The 17,278-nt window shown below is 42.6% G+C and overlaps 2 non-coding genes across 2 annotated transcripts; one reads left to right on the plus strand and one right to left on the minus strand.

The window, feature by feature from the left end:
• Positions 1–7,662: 7,662 nt before the first annotated feature.
• Positions 7,663–7,734, minus strand: trnag-ucc (transfer RNA glycine (anticodon UCC)). The gene has a single exon. It is a non-coding gene; the product is annotated as a tRNA-Gly (tRNA).
• Positions 7,735–16,377: 8,643 nt separating this feature from the next.
• On the plus strand, positions 16,378–16,460 carry trnal-cag (transfer RNA leucine (anticodon CAG)). Its single transcript has one exon. It is a non-coding gene; the product is annotated as a tRNA-Leu (tRNA).
• Positions 16,461–17,278: the final 818 nt, after the last annotated feature.

Consider the following 17,278-nt stretch of genomic DNA (forward strand, 5'->3'; position numbering starts at 1 on the left):
CAAGGTGCTCTCACTGTTTAAAATGCACGGTGCTCTCACTGTTTAAAATGTATGGTGCTCTCATTGTTTAAAATGCACGGTGCTCTCACTGTTTAAAATACAAGGTGCTCTCACTGTTTAAAATGCACGGTGCTCTCACAGTTTAAAATACAAGGTGCTCTCACAGTTTAAAATACAAGGTGCTCTCACTGTTTAAAATGCACGGTTCACTTACTGATAAAAATGCACGGTGCTCTCACTGTTTAAAATGCACGGTGCACTCACTGTTTAAAATGCACGGTGCTCTCACAGTTTAAAATGCACGGTGCTCTCAGTTTAAAATGCACGGTGCTCTCACAGTTTAAAATGCACGGTGCTCTCACTGTTTAAAATGCACGGTGCTCTCACTGTTTTATAATGCACGGTGCACTTACTGATAAAAATGCACGTTGCTCTCACTGTTTAAAATGCACGGTGCTCTCACAGTTTAAAATGCACGATGCTCTCACAGTTTAAAATACAAGGTGCTCTCACTGTTTAAAATGCACGGTGCATTAATGTTTATAATGAACGGTGCTCTCACTGTTGAAAATACAAGGTGCTCTCACAGTTTAAAATACAAGATGCTCTCACAGTTTAAAATACAAGGTGCTCTCACTGTTTAAAATGAACGGTGCACTCACAGTTTAAAATACAAGGTGCTCTCACTGTTTAAAATGCACGGTGCACTTACTGATAAAAATGCACGTTGCTCTCACTGTTTAAAATGCACGGTGCTCTCACAGTTTAAAATGTATGGTGCTCTCATTGTTTAAAATGCACGGTGCTCTCATTGTTTAAAATGCACGGTGCTCTCACTGTTTAAAATGCACGGTGCTCTCATTGTTTAAAATGCACGGTGCATTAATGTTTATAATGAACGGTGCTCTCACTGTTTAAAATACAAGGTGCTCTCACTGTTTGAAATACAAGGTGCTCTCACAGTTTGAAATACAAGGTGCTCTCACTGTTTAAAATGAACGGTGCACTCACAGTTTAAAATACAAGGTGCTCTCACTGTTTAAAATGCACGGTGCACTTACTGATAAAAATGCACGTTGCTCTCACTGTTTAAAATGCACGGTGCTCTCACTGTTTAAAATGCACGGTGCTCTCACTGTTTAAAATGCACGGTGCTCTCACTGTTTAAAATGCACGGTGCTCTCATTGTTTAAAATGCACGGTGCTCTCACTGTTTAAAATGCACGGTGCTCTCACTGTTTAAAATGTATGGTGCTCTCATTGTTTAAAATGCACGGTGCTCTCACAGTTTAAAATACAAGGTGCTCTCACTGTTTAAAATGCACGGTGCATTAATGTTTATAATGAACGGTGCTCTCACTGTTTAAAATACAAGGTGCTCTCACAGTTTAAAATACAAGGTGCTCTCACTGTTTAAAATGAACGGTGCACTCACAGTTTAAAATACAAGGTGCTCTCACTGTTTAAAATGCACGGTGCACTTACTGATAAAAATGCACGGTGCTCTCATTGTTTAAAATGCACGGTGCTCTCACTGTTTAAAATGCACGGTGCTCTCACTGTTTAAAATGCATGGTGCTCTCACAGTTTAAAATGCACGTTGCTCTCACAGTTTAAAATACAAGGTGCACTCACAGTTTAAAATGCACGGTACACTCACAGTTTGAAATACAATGTGCTCTCACTGTTTAAAATACAAGGTGCTCTCACTGTTTAAAATGCACGGTGCATTTACTGATAAAAATGCACGTTGCTCTCACTGTTTAAAATGCACGGTGCTCTCACTGTTTAAAATACAAGGTGCGCTCACAGTTTAAAATACAAGGTGCTCTCACTGTTTAAAATGCACGGTGCACTCAATGTTTACAATGAACGGTGCTCTCACTGTTTAAAATACAAGGTGCTCTCACAGTTTAAAATACAAGGTGCTCTCACTGTTTAAAATACAAGGTGCTCTCACTGTTTAAAATGAACGGTGCACTCACAGTTTAAAATACAAGGTGCTCTCACTGTTTAAAATGCACGGTGCACTCACAGTTTAAAATACAAGGTGCTCTCACAGTTTAAAATGCACGCTGCTCTCACAGTTTAAAATACAAGGTGCTCTCACTGTTTAAAATGCACGGTGCATTAATGTTTATAATGAACGGTGCTCTCACTGTTTAAAATATAAGGTGCTCTCACAGTTTAAAATACAAGGTGCTCTCACAGTTTAAAATACAAGGTGCTCTCACTGTTTAAAATGAACGGTGCACTCACAGTTTAAAATACAAGGTGCTCTCACTGTTTAAAATGCACGGTGCACTTACTGATAAAAATGCACGTTGCTCTCACTGTTTAAAATGCACGGTGCTCTCATTGTTTAAAATGCACGGTGCTCTCATTGTTTAAAATGCACGGTGCTCTCACTGTTTAAAATGCACGGTGCTCACATTGTTTAAAATGCACGGAGCATTAATGTTTATAATGAACGGTGCTCTCACTGTTTAAAATACAAGGTGCTCTCACTGTTTGAAATACAAGGTGCTCTCACAGTTTGAAATACAAGGTGCTCTCACTGTTTAAAATGAACGGTGCACTCACAGTTTAAAATACAAGGTGCTCTCACTGTTTAAAATGCACGGTGCACTTACTGATAAAAATGCACGTTTCTCTCACTGTTTAAAATGCACGGTGCTCTCACTGTTTAAAATGCACGGTGCTCTCACTGTTTAAAATGCACGGTTCTCTCACTGTTTAAAATGCACGGTGCTCTCACTGTTTAAAATGCACGGTGCTCTCACTGTTTAAAATGTATGGTGCTCTCATTGTTCAAAATGCACGGTGCTCTCACAGTTTAAAATACAAGGTGCTCTCACTGTTTAAAATGCACGGTGCATTAATGTTTATAATGAACGGTGCTCTCACTGTTTAAAATACAAGGTGCTCTCACAGTTTAAAATACAAGGTGCTCTCACTGTTTAAAATGAACGGTGCACTCACAGTTTAAAATACAAGGTGCTCTCACTGTTTAAAATGCACGGTGCACTTACTGATAAAAATGCACGTTGCTCTCACTGTTTAAAATGCACGGTGCTCTCACTGTTTAAAATGCACGGTGCTCTCACTGTTTAAAATGTATGGTGCTCTCATTGTTTAAAATGCACGGTGCTCTCATTGTTTAAAATGCACGGTGCTCTCACTGTTTAAAATGCACGGTGCTCTCACTGTTTAAAATGCACGGTGCTCTCACTGTTTAAAATGCATGGTGCTCTCACAGTTTAAAATGCACGTTGCTCTCACAGTTTAAAATACAAGGTGCACTCACAATTTAAAATGCACGGTGCACTCACAGTTTGAAATACAAGGTGCTCTCACTGTTTAAAATGCAAGGTGCTCTCACTGTTTAAAATGCACGGTGCACTTACTGATAAAAATGCACGTTGCTCTCACTGTTTAAAATGCACGGTGCTCTCACTGTTTAAAATACAAGGTGCACTCACAGTTTAAAATACAAGGTGCTCTCACTGTTTAAAATGCACGGTGCACTCAATGTTTATAATGAACGGTGCTCTCACTGTTTAAAATGCACTGTGCTCTCACTGTTTAAAATGCACGGTGCTCTCATTGTTTAAAATGCACGGTGCTCTCCTTGTTTAAAATGCACGGTGCTCTCACAGTTTAAAATAGAAGGTGCTCTCACAGTTTAAAATACAAGGTGCTCTCACTGTTTAAAATGCACGGTGCACTCAATGTTTATAATGAACGGTGCTCTCATTGTTTAAAATGCACGGTGCTCTCATTGTTTAAAATGCACGGTGCTCTCACTGTTAAAAATGCACGGTGCTCTCACAGTTCAAAATGCACGGTGCTCTCCAGTTTAAAATACAAGGTGCACTCACTGTTTAAAATACAAGGTGCTCTCACTGTTTAAAATGCACGGTGCTCTCACAGTTTAAAATACAAGGTGCACTCACGGTTTAAAATACAAGGTGCTCTCACTGTTTAAAATGCACGGTGCTCTCACTGTTTAAAATGCACGGTGCTCTCACTGTTTAAAATGCACGGTGCTCTCACTGTTCAAAATACAAGGTGCAATTGCTGTTTAAAATGCTTGGTGCTCTCACTGTTTTAAATGCACGGTGCTCTCACTGTTCATAATGCATGGTGCTCTCACTGTTTAAAATGCACGGTGCTCTCACTGTTTAAAATGCACGGTGCACTTACTGATAAACATGCACGTTGCTCTCACTGTTTTAAATGCATGGTGCTCTCACGGTTTATAATGCATGGTGCTCTCACTGCTTATAAAGCATGGTGCTCCCACAGTTTGTCATGCAGTGTGCTCTCATTGTTTAAAATGCATGGTGCTCTCACTGTATATAATGCTTGGTATCTCACTGTTTACAATGCATGGTGCTCTCACTGTTTTTAATGCATGGTGCTCTCACAATTTATAATGCATGGTGCTCTCACAGTTTAAAATACAAGGTGCACTGTTTAAAATGCACGGTGCTCTCACAGTTCAAAATACAAGGTGCACTCACAGTTTAAAATACAAGGTGCACTCACAGTTTAAAATACAAGGTGCTCTCACTGTTTAAAATGCACGGTGCTCTCACTGTTTATAATGCACGGTGCTCTCACTGTTTAAAATGCACGGTGCTCTCACTGTTTGAAATGCATGGGGCTCTCACTCTTTATAATGCATGGTGCTCACACTGTTTTAAATGCATGGTGTTCTCACTGCTTACAATGCATGGTGCTCTCAATGTTTATAATGCATGTTGCTCTCACTCTTTATAAAGCATGGTGCTCCCACTGTTTCTAATGCAAGGTGCTCTCACTGTTTATAATGCATATTGGTCTCACTGTTCATAATCAATGCTCCTCTCACTGTTTGTAATGCATGGTGCTCTCACTGTTTAAAATGCATTGGTCTCTCACTGTTGATAATGCATGGTCCGCTCACTGTTTAAAATGCATGGTGCTCTCACTGCTTATAATGCATGGCGCTCTCACTGTTTATAATGCATGGCGCTCTCACTGTTTATAATGCATGGCGCTCTCACTGTTTATAATGCATGGCGCTCTCACTGTTTATAATGCATGGTGCTCTCACTGGTTGAAATGCATGGTCCTCTCACTGTTTAAAATGCATCGTGCTCTCACTGTCTATAATGCTTGGTATCTCACTGTTTATAATGCATGGTGCTCTCACTGTTTAATGTGCATAGTGCTCTCACTGCTTATAAGGCATGGTGCACTCACTGTATTTAATGCATGGTGCTCTCACTGTTTATAATGCATGGTGCTCTCACTGTTTATAATGCACGTTGCTCTCACTGTTTATAATGCATGGTGCTCTCACTGTTTATAATACACGTTGCTCTCACTGTTTATCATGCATGTTGCTCTCACTGCATTCAATGCATTGTGCTCTCACTGTTTATCATGCATGTTGCTCTCACTGCTTATAATGCACAGTGCTCTCACTGTTTATAATGCATGGTGCTCTCACTGTTTATAATGCATTGTGCTCCTACTGTTTATAATGCATGGTGTTCTGACAGTTTATAATGCATGGTGCTCTCACTGTTTAATGTGCATAGTGCTCTCACTGCTTGTAATGCACGGTGCACTCACTGTATATAATGCATCGTGCTCTCACTGTTTATAATGCATGGTGCGCTCACTGTTTATCATGCATGGTGCTTTCACTGTTTATAATCCATCGTGCTCTCACTGTATATAATGCTTGGTATCTCTCTGTGTATAATGCATGGTTCTCTCACTGTTTATAATGCATGGTCCTCTTACTGTTTATAATGCATGGTGCTCTCACTGTTTATAATGCATATTGGTCTCACTGTTCATAATCAATGCTGCTCTCACTGATTATAATGCATCGTGCTCTCACTGGTTATAATGCATGGTGCTCTCACTGTTTATAATGTATGTTGCTCTCACTGTTTATAATGCATGGTGCTCTCACTGTTTATAATGCATGGTGCTCTCACTGTTTATAATGCACGTTGCTCTCATTGTTTATAATGCATGGTGCTCTCACTGTTTATAATACACGTTGCTCTCACTGTTTATCATGCATGTTGCTCTCACTGCATTCAATGCATTGTGCTCTCACTGTTTATAATGCTTTGTGCTCTCACTGCTTATAATGCACGGTGCTCTCACTGTTTATAATGCATGGTGCTCTCACTGTTTATAATGCATTGTGCTCCTACTGTTTATAATGCATGGTGTTCTGACAGTTTATAATGCATGGTGCTCTCACTGTTTAATGTGCATAGTGTTCTCACTGCTTGTAATGCATGGTGCACTCACTGTATATAATGCATGGTGCTCTCACTGTTTATCGTGCACGGTGCTCTCACTGTTTATCGTGCACGGTGCTCTCACTGTTTATCATGCGTGGTGCTCTCACTGTTTAAAATGCATGGTGCTCTCACTGTTTATAATGCATGGTGCTCTCACTGTTTACAATGCATGGTGCTCTCTCTGCTTATAATGCATGGTGCTCTCTCTGTTTATAATGCACGGTGCTCTCACTGTTTTAAATGCATCGTGGTCTCACTGTTCATAATCAATGCTGCTCTCACTGTTTGCAATGCATGGTTCTCTCACTGTTTATAGTGCATGGTGCTCTCACTGTTTATAATGCACGGTGCTCTTACTGTTTATAATGCATGGTGCTCTCACTGTTTATAATGCATATTGGTCTCACTGTTCATAATCAATGCTGCTCTCACTGATTATAATGCATGGTGCTCTCACTGGTTATAATGCATGGTGCTCTCACTGTTTATAATGCATGTTGCTCTCACTGTTTATAATGTACGGTGCTCTCACTGTTTATAATGCACGGTGCTCTAACTGTTTAAAATGCATATTGGTCTCACTGTTCATAATCAATGCTGCTCTCACTGTTTGTCATGCATGGTGCTCTCACTTTTTTAAATGCATGGTGCTCTCACTGATAACAATGCATGGTGCTCTCACTTTTATAATGCATGGTGCTCTCACTGTTTATAATGCATGGTCGTCCAACTCTTTATAATGCATGTTGCTCTCTTAAAATCTATCGATCTCAGCTTTGAATATAACTCAACGACTGAGCATCCACAGCCCTCTGGGTTGTAGAGAATTCCAAAGATTCACAATCCTTCGAGTGAAGAAATGTTTCCTCATGTTGGTCCTAAATGGCCGACCCCTCATCTTGAGAGTATGAGCTCTCGTTCTTGACTCTCCCGCCAGGGGAATCAGACTCTCAGCATCCACACTGCCAAGCCGTCTAAGAATTTTATACATTTCAATGCGATCAACTCTCATTCTTCTAAACTCCAACCAATATTGTCCAATTTTGCACAATATTTCCTCATACTACAATTGTAGCAAGACCTCCTTACTCTTATATTCCAACACCCTTCCAAAAAAGGCTAACATATCATTTCCCTTCCTCACTCTCATTCGACCCTTGGCAAATCAGTATTTCCAGCATGTTTTTCCTCTTTTCCTTCGATAGGGAAAATAAATGAAGGTTGATAACATTTTACTGCAATTACACTCGATTCTGTCTTGGAAACAATTTCCAACTGAACTGCATCAAATTCGATTGTAAACTTAAGAGTTCCTGATGGAAATAAACTAATAAGAACACTTAATTGCGATGGCCGGGAATCGAACCCGGGTCAACTGCTTGGAAGGCAGCTATGCTCACCACTATACCACCATCGCTGAAAATAATCAACATTAAAATAGTTCCCAAACATCAGATCCTGAACAGACACTGCAGGCTGTTGGATTTTGTTCTTCATTTGAACTGGTTTCTGACGGATCCTTTCTCGCTCTGTTGCAGTTCCTGTTTCCGCCCAGTAGATTTCACCAACCCCCAATCAATGGAAATTCCACACCAGCCAGTAATTCTTCACCTGATATCGGACTGAAGAGACAGTCGATACCTGCAATACTTGACCAGCTGGAAATACATTTTACCACAGCTCACATCAGCCATTGAGTAAAGTTAAATAATTCCATTAAATCATTACAGAGACCTGACTACCAACTGGGCAGGAATGGCAGCTTAATATTCAAGTCCATAAGAACTTTAAAAAGGACAGGGAAATAGGGAAAGGAGGAGGAGCAGCAATATTACTAAAGGACAATATTACAGCAGTTCAAAGATAGAATATCAGTGAGGGTGAGCGGGCAGTGTAAACACTCTGAGAGAGACCCATCACAAGTGCCCCCACTGTACTCCTCCAGAAGGTATAAGAAGGGCGAGTGCGGGAGGATTTCTTCATTCTTTGTGAAAGTGTTTGTGAGATTGTGGAAATGTCTGGAAGAGGAAAAACCGGCGGTAAAGCTCGGTCCAAGGCCAAGTCTCGCTCATCCCGGGGCGGACTGCAGTTGCCCATGAGCCGTGTTCACAGGCTCCTGCGAAAGGGGAACCATGCTGAACGTGTGGGTGCCGGAGCCCCCGTCTATCTGGCTGCTGTGCATCGAGTATCTGACGGCTGAAATCCTCGAGGTGACCGGCAACGCGGCCCTGGACAAACAAGAAGACCCGCATCATCCCCAGACACCTGCAGCTGGCCATCCGCAACGACGAGGAGCTCAACAAGCTGCTGGGACGGGTGACCATCACTCAGGGTGTTGTCTGATATCCAGGCCGTGCTGCTGCCGAAGAAATCCAGCATTGTGAGCTCCAAGAGCAAATAAACCGGCCAAGGCTTAATCTGATAACCCAAAGGACAGGACCAACCTTATTGAAATCTTTGAAGAAGGAACAGAAAGTGTAGACAAGTTTAATGCAGTAGATGTGATATATTTGGATTTTCCGAAGGCCTTCTATAATGTACCACATTGTAGACTCATGGCTAAGTTCAGAGCCCGTGGAGTCAGGGTCAGGTGCCAGAATGGATAGTAAGTTGGCTACAAAACTGAAAGCCGAGAATAGAGGTTAAGGGTCGCTACTCAGACTGGCAAAAGGTGGGAAGTGGAGTTCCAGTTGCTGGGACCACTGTTCTTAACAATTTACATTAACGATTTGGATTCGGGAATCGGAAGTACAATTCCAAAATTTGTGGACGACACCAAATTGGGGGATTTAGTTAATACAAAGGAAGAAAGCATCATAATGCAAGAGGCCATTAATAAACTTGCAGAATGAAGAATCAGGAGGTCACACACTGCTTGGATAATAAGAGTCTAAACGGGATAGAGGAGCAAAGGGATCTAGTGGTACAGATACACACATTACTAAAAGTAGCGACCCAGGTTAATCAGATCATAAAAAGACAAATCAAACACTAGGATTCATTTCTAGAGGGATAGAGTTAAAAAGCAAATAAGTTATGTTAAACTTGTACAGAACCTTGTTTAGACCAGACTTGGAATACTGCGAACAGGTCTCGTCTCCATATTATAGACATAGGGACACTGGAGAAGGTGCAGACAAGATTCACAAGGATGATACCAGAAATGAGAGGATATTCTTATCAGGAAAGACTGAACAGACTGGGTCTCGTTTCACTGGAAAAGAGAAGACTGAGGGTTGATCTGATCGAGGTTTTTAAGATAATGATAGGGTTTGTTAGGACAGATGTAGAGAAAATTTTTCCACTTGTGGGGAGTCCAAAACTTCAGGTAATAAATATAAAATAGTCGCTCATAAACCAAATAGGGAATTCAGGAGAAATTGCTTTACCCAGAGAGTGGTTAGAATGTGGAACTTGCAAATACGAGGAGTGACTGAGGCAAATAACAGAGGGACATTTAAGGAGAAGATAGATCAGCACATGAGGGAGAAAGGAATAGAAGGATATGCCGATAGGGTTAGATGAAGTAAGGAAGGAGGAGGCTCATGAGCAGCATAAACGCCGGCATAGACTAGTTGGGCCGAATGGCCTGTTTCTGTGCTGTAGTTTCAATGTAACTCGATGTAAAGGCTCTTTTCAGAGCCACCCTCTGTATCTGTGAAAGGACTGGTTACTGTCTGAAGGGAGACCCTGATATCATGCTACCAGTGTGGCTTTGAGCTGCTTTTGTCTCGTTGTGGACGAGATGAGGAATTAATGGGACTGGAGTCGGGGCAGTGACCACAGTCCGGTACTTTAAACGGTGACTTATAGACCCCAGCCCACACATCACCAGATTTCTTGTATTTATTTAAACTACTTGCCATGCTGGGCTCGTAAAGAATCACCAGAACTGCTCGACTAACCTTTCTACATCTGTGGGATTCAGCGCTTCGCTCCGTTTCTGTTCTATTTTGTTGGATTATTTACAGAACGCATCAAACTCACTGGGGAATCACTGAAATGTAACTCTGTACAGAAACAAATAACAGTGAATTGCTTGGTGCCCAGGAGATCAGGAACATGACTCGCCTTTCGTCCTGTTAACGAGTAAACCGTGTTTCGAGTCCACCGACCCGCTTTGGTTCCATATGGGGGATTAAACAGAGAAATCGGGAGGGGAGGAGACAGTCAGAGTGACAGAGCGGAGAGCGGCCTCTGATCTTCCAGCTCCACCTCCAGTTCTCTCCATCCGACAGTTTCAAACCGTTTATCGATAATAGAACCGAACCTCAGCGCTCCGCACAAACCCTGACAGACCCGGGCTTCATATTCAAGGATTCCCAAAACCCGAAGCTTTCAAATAAGCCCCGTTACAATGAGAAATCGTTAATATTCCTGCCTAAATTCAGTCCATTCTATAACAATCAACTCGGCTCCTCCATTTCAGTCTGTTTCCTTGTTCTATCTCCCCACACATCCCCTCCCAGACGGGTTCAGCGTTTTACAAACACCTTATTCCAGCTTATTTGGAGAATCTCATCTGTTGGGGTTTGAGTTATGACGCGGAGTTTCTCCACCAGTGTTCCCGTCTCACAGAGACTCTCGCCCTGAATCTGTGAAAAGATTATGACCATGAACTGGGACTGGAGCCGAAACATCCCCATTTACAGTGAGGCCCGGCCCGGACATCTCATTCTCTCTATTTTATATCAGACAGTATCCAACTTTCATGTCCAGCAATAGAGAGAGAGAGAGACAGTATCAGTCTTGCACTCCCTATCTGTGTCCAAATCACGCTCAATACCAGTATCCACCTTCATATACAGCACCAGAGAGAGAGAGAGGGAGGCAGACACGGTGATAGAGACAGAGAGAGCGGTGAGACACAGTGACAGACAGACGTTAACAGTATTAGTTCCAGACTGACCGGTAAAGTGCCGTTTTATCCAGAAAGATCGCGTTGGAGAGACAGAAGATGCAATCTCATCTCTCACTGATATTGTACAAGGGTCAGAAACACTATTAATCCCACACTCAGGGACAGTACAGAGAGGGACAGAAACAATGGGTCACATTTAACCCTCTAATGACTGTTGTACTATCTGCAGTTTTACAGCTCAGGGCTGTTCGATATTACTCTCAGTGACCTACAGTTTCACTCCGGTTAAATTAATCTGCGACTGTTGCTGCCTGATATTAACCCTACACGGTCCCAGCAAATACACCGACTCCCACTTTCCTCCCATGTTTCTCCAGGATTGGTTTGAGAAATCCTCTCTCAGTCGCACATTGTAGGGGCCATGAATGAAGGGAATCCATTGGCTGATTTCACAGCCGCTCACTTTATCTCTGAAAGGCTCTTTACCATCAAAAGACCCCGAGAGAAACAGTAGGGATGGAAACATCTAGTTTAATAGTTGGAGATTGTAAAGTCAGTCTGGATTCCAGCGTTAGGCACTGGTGGAATCCCATCTGTTTCCCATTCTGGTTCCTGTTCCTGCACTGCCTGTGGACCCCATTCCCTCTGACCTTTCCCCCAGTCCCACTTCCTTTGCTCAGACTCGGAAAAATTCCAATTGGGGAAAGTTTCCATCGATTTTTGGATTGGGAATTGTGGGCGCCATTCCCTCAGTGAGCGGAAGAAGATGGTTTAAAACAGCCGGGAATGGAGAGATCACGGCCCCCGGGGGAAGGGAGCAAAGAGCAGCCTCGTTACAGCAGATCATCGCTTCGGGACCGTGTCCGCAGATGGGCTCAGACATCGGCATTGAGTCCGGGGGAAGGTCAGGGGGAGTCCGGGGGCTGTTTGTAAGAGGCGGAGTGGATCAGGAACTGGTCCCGGAACATGGAGTGAGAGGGGGGAAGGGAGAGGTCATTCTCGGACTGTGTGTGTACAGGGTGTGTCCAGGGGAAGGGAGAGAGAATGGGAAGAACCTGCTATTAAAATCATTGCTGCTTTCTCTCCCCAAACCAGTAGTGAATGGTCCTGGTTTAGTTCCAGCCTCACCCTGTTTATTGTTATTGGACAGTGAAGAGTGGAAACAGAGCCGGACAGTAAGGATGTGGGGAGTTATACAAAGAGCATCTATTGCAGGCATCAGGTGAGAAGTGTGAAGGACACATTTTAAACAGCGGCTGTTTGGTTTCGGTTGAACGGTTAGTCCCATGGGAGAGGGGATTAGAAACCTGACCTGTACAAAGGTCCCTGCCCCATCGGGTCGTCCCATTCATGGATCAGTGCAGGGGTTGGGCCGTGTCTGGATGTTATTAAATTGTTGTAAAACAGCCCAACACACCTGGTATGCAGAAGCTGAGTGCTGCAGTACTGCAGTGGAGTCAGACACTGACACTGTTTGTATCACTGGATTTCATTTGTGGATATTCAAAATGATCATTAACAGAGATATTAAACTGATCACTTCTGTATTTTCGACCTCACATGTTTCTGAGTAACAAGAGATAATTTTCTTTCCACAGGCAAACCCTTGAACGATACAGAATAAATGTGATGCTTCCTCCACCCGAGGCAGAAGGAACAGTACAGCCAGCTCCTTCTCACACACAGTAAGTATATTATCACTCACAGAGCAAAGAGACACAGACAGGTCATCAGTTCCACAGTCTCAGACAGCAGAAGTAGTCAGTCCCACACTGATCACAATTTCCAGAGACACATTTTCAATGCAACAGTCAAGCAGAGTAGGTGAGGCTGACACTGTTCCATTTCCCCCTAACTCAGTCCCGCTGAGAGGTAGATACAAAAATCCCAGTCCAAAATCACACTCTCAGAGTGAAAGGCACTGTGTCAATCTCACAATAGGGCAAAATTAGCTACGAATTAAATACCAGATAGAAATCACACATGGTACCCGATTCAAAGGTAGAGAATGAATCCCAATAATGTACCCCGAGATTCAAATTGAATACTAGCCCAGAACTCTCACACACATGACTTTAATACATGCAATATCCATTCGAAAAGTGTATCATATGATACAAATTGCATACAAGTCCAATACTCAGGTAGAGTATCTCAGTGAGAAATATTGAAAGATAGTAAACCTGAGAAACAAATTAGATACCTGTTCAGAATGCACTCCTAGAATGAGATTTAAAGATAGTGTACCAATTCTATTAGTGCAGACTGAGATACACATTACATACCAGTCCAAAAATTCCATACAATATCAGACTGAAAGATACGGTATCAATTCCATTTCTGCAGACTGATCTACACATTACATACCAATTCAAAAATGTCACCTTATCAGTTTGAGAGATACATTATCATCCACAATAGTACTCACAGAGATACAGATTTAATAGTACTCCAAAAAGCACACAAATAATCTGATTAAAACCTCCAGCATCAAATCCTAAAGTATGTCCATATTTACCAATTAAACAAGGAGTAAAACGATTTAAACATTGAGATATTAAAGCTACAATATTGAACGCCATAATGTAATCTGAGAGAATAATTACGTACAGATACAGAATGAATCTCACATTCAGAGAAAGTACCAGAGACACACAGACACAGAATGAATCCAACTCTCACAGATGCAGAAGGAATCCCAAACTCACATACAGTACAAGAGACTGACAGACACACAGTTAATCCCAGACTCACACACAGTGCCAGAGACTGACAGGTACAGTATGAATCCCACACTAACATGCAGTATGAGTAACTGCATATATAGGATGAATTCAACTCCCACATACAGTACTGGAGACTGTATATACAGAATGAATCCCACACTCACATGGAGTACCAGAGACTGACAGATACCGAAAGATTCCCACACTAACACACAGTTTTATATAAAGAATGAATCACAAACTCTCACACACACTGCTGACAAGATACAGAATCAATTCCAAACTCACACACAGTATCAGAGAGTGACAGATACAGAATGAATCCCACACTTACACACAGTACCAGAGACTGACAGATACAGAATGAATCCCACATTCACACACAGTACCAGAGACTGACAGATGCAGAATAAATCCCACACTCACACACAGTACCAGACACTGACAGATACAGAATGAATACCACATTCACACACAGTACCAGAGACTGACAGATACAGAATGAATCTCACACTCACACACAGTACCAGAGACTGACAGATACAGAATGAACCCCACACTCACACACAGTACCAGAGACTGACAGATACAGAATGAATCCCACACTCACACACAGTACCAGAGACTGACAGATACAGAATTAATCCCACACTCACACACAGTACCAGAGACTGACAGATACAGAATGAATCCCACACTCACACGCAGTACCAGAGACTGACAGATACAGAATGAATCCCACACTCACACACAGTACCAGAGACTGACAGATACAGAATGAATCCCACACTCACACACAGTACCAGAGACTGACAGATACAGAATGAATCCCACACTCACACACAGTACCAGAGACTGACAGATACAGAATGAATCCCACACTCACACACAGTACCAGAGACTGACAGATGCAGAATGAATCCCACACTCACACACAGTACCAGAGAGAGACAGATACAGAATGAATCCCACACTCACACACAGTACCAGAGACTGACAGATACAGAATGAATCCCACACTCACACACAGTACCAGAGACTGAGAGATACAGAATGAATCCCACACTCACACACAGTACCAGAGACTGAGAGATACAGAATGAATCCCACACTCACACACAGTACCAGAGCCAGACAGATACAGAATGAATCCCACACTCACACACAGTACCAGAGACTGACAGATACAGAATGAATCCCACACTCACACACAGTACCAGAGACTGACAGATACAGAATTAATCCCACACTCACACACAGTACCAGAGACTGACAGATACAGAATGACTCCCACACTCACACACAGTACCAGAGACTGACAGATACAGAATGAATCCCACACTCACACACAGTACCAGAGACTGACAGATACAGAATGAATCCCACACTCACATACAGCACCAGAGACAGACAGATACAGAATGAATCCCACACTCACACACAGTACCAGAGACTGTCGCAGCATGAAATGGTCCTTATCAAAGTCACAATTGATACCCTATGTGACTACCACCATGATAAACTAACCCTCCTCATCCTTCCCAAATACAATATCTCACCGTGCTGTTTTGCTGTTAGACTAGTTTCCTCTCTCTGCTTTTATTTGGAATGTGTTGCTTTTCCATCTGATAACACTTGGTATCATCGTATTATGTTAGTCCACAAGAGGAGATCATTCGGCCCATCGTGCCTGTGCCGGGTCAAACACACGTATTCGTTCAAGATTCGTTCAGAGATAGATTGAGTGCTTTGTTATCAGAAAATTGCCTGAACCCCCACAGTCTACAGCTTTCCTCCTCGCTATCAACCACACGGCCTATTTTTGTGTCACCTGCAAATGTCTTTATCATGCCTCCGACGTTTAAGTCCAAATCGTTCATGGATACCACAAAAATCAAAGGACCAAGTACCGAGCCCTGCGGCACCCCACTGGAAACAGCCTTCCAGCCGCAAAAACACCCGTCGGCCATTAACTTCCTGCCACTGAGCCAATTTTGCATCCAACAAGCCGCATTCCCTTGTATCCCATGGGCCTTTACTTTTTTGACCAATCTGCCATGTGGGAACTTTTCAAAAGGCTTGCTAAAATCCACGTAGACGACATCAATTGCGCTACCCTCATTGATCCTGCTTGTCAACTCCTTGAAAAATTCAATCAGGTTAGACAGACACGACCTCCCCTTGACAAATCCATGTTGACTGCCCTTGATTCATCCGTGACTTTCGAAGTGACAGTTCATCCGATCCCTCAGAATTGATTGCAATAATTCGAAATGGAGTCTTTCTCCTGCTTGCTGTGATGACAGATCAGGCGGTGAACAACACTCAGGCCCGGCGAGCTCAGTCGGACAGAGCAGGAAGCTCTCAATCGTGGGTTCGAGCCCCACGTTAGGCGAGTGCCATTTTAAACTTTTGTGATGCTTTCACTGGCCAACAGTGCAGAAATGATGCAGAATGAAACATGAAATCGGTCGTCAGGATGGCCGAGCGGTCAAAGGCGCTGCGTTCAGGTCGTAGTCTCTTCTGGAGGCGTGGGTTCGAATCCCACTTCTGACATTTGTTATCTTTATTGTTACGTGGAAATATTTTATTTGTGGATTGGGCTGCAGCTGATTTTACTGCCAAGTCGATTTGCTCCTCCCACAAAAGCAACTGGCTTTGTCATGGATATGTGACTTGAGAAGTTTCGAACGGTGAAATGGTTGACATATTAATGACCTGGACAAAGAAATAGAACAGCAGTGGGAAACATTTAAAACGGTGATCAAGAGAGTCCAGGAGAAATATATCCCACTAAAAAGTAAGAACAAACTAGCCAGAAATGACACACCAGGGATGAATAAAGAAATAAGGGCAAAATTGAAACGAAAGAAAAAGGCCCACACTGGACAATAAAGGAGAGGGGGAATGTGAAAAGACTGGGAAAGAAGTCTAAAGAACTATTAGAAAGGCAAAAAGGAATATCAAAAAAAGCAAAGTATTCTGGACACATCAACAGCCAAAGAAAGTTTAGGATAGGAATAGGGTCACTAAGGGATACACAGGACAAACTCACAGGCAATGACAGCGAAATGGCAGAAATATTAAATAATCACTTTTCTTCAGTATTTACCGGGGAGACTAGCATTGAGTGCATGACAGTGGAAGAAGAGATCAAAAAAATATAAAGACATTTAAGATCGAAAGGGGGGGAGATAATTGATAATCTCATCAAACTGAGAGGGGAAATTTCCTGTTAGGTGCCTAACCAGAGTTTCAAACCGCTCACCCACGCTAATTTCCGTATTACTGTTCAGATTCATTTCACAGGGACACGATTACTGTGCACCATTTAGAGAGGCTCAGTGAAAGGCGGAAATTGATCTATTAATGGA

This window comes from Heptranchias perlo, unplaced genomic scaffold (genome assembly GCF_035084215.1).
Source record: "Heptranchias perlo isolate sHepPer1 unplaced genomic scaffold, sHepPer1.hap1 HAP1_SCAFFOLD_52, whole genome shotgun sequence".
In the NCBI taxonomy this organism is placed as follows: Eukaryota; Metazoa; Chordata; class Chondrichthyes; order Hexanchiformes; family Hexanchidae; genus Heptranchias; species Heptranchias perlo.